Source organism: Lipotes vexillifer, unplaced genomic scaffold, assembly GCF_000442215.2.
Source record: "Lipotes vexillifer unplaced genomic scaffold, Lipotes_vexillifer_v1.1 scaffold107, whole genome shotgun sequence".
Classification (NCBI taxonomy): domain Eukaryota; kingdom Metazoa; phylum Chordata; class Mammalia; order Artiodactyla; family Lipotidae; genus Lipotes; species Lipotes vexillifer.
In genome coordinates this window covers 1,859,088-1,862,149 of record NW_006777108.1, presented here as the reverse complement: position 1 = coordinate 1,862,149, position 3,062 = coordinate 1,859,088, and positions in this window count along the sequence as shown.

Here is a 3,062-nt window from a genome sequence, read left to right as displayed (position 1 = left end):
GAAAGAGTTGCTGCTCTGGTTGGGGTTAGGGTAGGCTATAAAACAGCGCCCAGGAAGTTTCAGAGCTCGTCCACATCTACCACAGGTGAAGGCATCATTGAGGTCTCAACTAGGGAACTTGGGAACTAAATCTAGGTCAAGGACTGCTGAATGGAATCAGAATGAGAGTCACCATTACAGGGGCGGGTTCTGAGAAGTCTGTCCAAGGAAACATGGTAGGGAGATAAGAGATTTCCCTAGTTGGGGATGGGTTGGAATAAAAAGGATGACAAGCCCCAGAAGGTTGCTCAGGAGTTATAAGACATCAGGGTCTTAACTGAGGGACAAACAATCCCATTCTCAGTGACCCCTTTTCTCCAGTGGCCAAAAGCCAGAAAACAATTCAGTGTAGTACTCTTAAGCAGGCACCACCCTCTTGAATTCCACCAGAACTCCTAATGGAGCTGGAGAAATACTGGCCCATTATAGACCCTGCAGAACACCTAAGACTAGATTTGAAAAAGCTAAAATGGACTGGGGGTGGGCAGAAGCAGATGCAAAGAGGTGAGGCTATGTAAACTTAAAAGGACAATCCATGTGGGGTAGAGTAGGGTAAAAAGATTCCTAGTCCTGCTAAGCTGAGCTGGGTCTTAAGGAATGTGATAATCATGGGAAGAAGGAAAAAGGAACATTTATTTAGCACACAGATTGTTCTTAGGCACCATGATAGACGCCCACAATAAGCAAAACTGTTGCAATATTCCTGATCTGTACCATAGAACTTAGCTGTGAGGGTAGGGAGAAAGACTGCCTTCTAGAGATTTTAGTATCTTAGAGCTAAAAGACAAGTTGGAGATATGATTGTGGATAAAATGGTCATAAGGGATAAAAAGATGACCAAGTAATGCAACATGAAAGCATCTTGAAAATTATAAATATGGGATACATATATGAAAATTTATCCTGTGATAGGAAAAACAGAAGTGAAGATTTTTGTGTGTGAGATCCAGTCTAGTGGCTTTGCATTCAAAATGCATAATAATTGTTCATATGTCGATCAATCCTTGAAAGAAAACTTCCTGAGAGTTGAAATAAGAATACATGACAAGGATCAGAACTCGTAGATACTCGGTGTTAAAGAAATTTTAACATTTACCCTATTATTACTGTTAGTTAATATGGCAAGAATCTAGACATTTCAGCATTTCTATGTGCATTTCTAGAAAATATTATGAATGGCAATCTTATACTTTTTATGTCTGTAAGAATCAAGGTACTATTTAATTCCTAATATTTTTATTACTTTGGATTTTTATCTCTATTAAGTGTTTTTACAGATCTAATTGAAATGCCATCCTCTCCTCTGTGAAGACTTGGTTACTTCTGGGAAGTTAGCCTCCCCTTTCTCAGGGTCCCATGGCCTCTGCTCAGCCCTCTCTTGGAGCACTGTAAGTTATTTACCCACTACGTGCATCACCCATTAGGTTTTGAGCAGCTTGATACAGGGACTATGTTAATATATCCTTATAGCCTGGCAGTATGTGGCACACACTATGTAGTCGATAAATATTTGTTAAATAAGTGAATAAAAAAGCAAGTTGAGAGTATGAGATGTGTATGCTAATTGAAACCAACTGCATAGACTCAAGGCCTGAATCAATTGGAAAGTTTCCAATATTATGAAGATTGGGAAAGAGATATTTTCATGGGTAACTCCCTCCTCCTGCAAGTATTTGTTAAGTGTCATCATCTTGCTCTCTTGACCACCCCCACTAAAATTGAACTCCTCACCCCGGCCCTGCACTCCCATTCCTCTCTTACCCTGTTCTATTTTTCCAACAGTATTTATTAGGTTTGCTCATTGTTTTTCTTCCTCAGTGGAATATAAAGCTGAGAGCAAGAGGGATTTTTTTTCTGTTTTGTTCACTTCTACATCCTGAATGCCTATAACTGGAGCAGAAGCATAAGTAGATGCTCAATGCATATTTGTTGAATAAATGTATTAATGAATAAAAACCTGGTCAAAAGCATTTGTTTTTTGTTTTGTTGACTGGGAAAGTAGACTCAAAGATTTAGATAAGTTTATAGACTTGCACATTATGGGTTACAAAGAGATGGATAGGATTATCTTATGACCTTCAATGTGGGCATCAAGTGTCAGAATATATGATGCATCTCTCATGAGGCATTACAAGTCTAGTGCAGTGTATTTTGATAAAGATGTTTCATAGGACAGAGCCAGTTCTAATACAGCTTTAAACAAACAATAATAGTTACTTCTGATGAACAATTTTTAGGCTGACACCCTCGGGTGCCATATTTTCTCTTGTAAGGGTGTTTTTGCACCAACCATTTTAGTCAAAGGCCTTTACATAAGTACAATATAAATCATTATTTAGTATTTGCTGTTTTACAGCCATTATTGAGGCTAAATCTATCAAGACGAAGAGAAAGAATGTGCATTTATACCGCTTAAACTTTTGTGAAATTTTGGTAAAGAAGTCCACTTTGTCAAAAATAATTTACGGGCTTCCCTGGTGGCGCAGTGGTTGAGAGTCTGCCTGCCGATGCAGGGGACACGGGTTCGTGCCCTGATCCGGGAAGATCCCACATGCCGCGGAGTGGCTGGGCCGCAACAGTGAGAGGCCCCCATACCGCAAAAATAAATAAATAAATAAATAATAATAATAATAATAATTTCCATGTCTCTCATCATCACTATATATATGAGTTCCCTACCACAGAGCATGGTGCTAGCCACTAAGAATGTCGAAAGAGATCAATCGTGGTCTCTGCTCCACCCTGTTGGGGTGATAGGAACTACCCATAAATAGCACTGGGGAGTCAGGTTGAGGGTCATAGGAGTAGAGCAGATAAAAGAGCCATAGAATTTCAGGGGAAGAAGTGAGAATGAGAGTTTGTGGAGATTATGTTGGAGGAGTTAAAATTTGATATAAATTTTGAAAGAATTTTACAAAATGAAGATGAAAGAGTTTTTCTTCTAAGCCAGCTGCATCTTCTAACTGGTCTTCTGGTTTACAGGGGGTAAAATCTTCAGTCTGAATCCTTTTGATTTTTTTCCC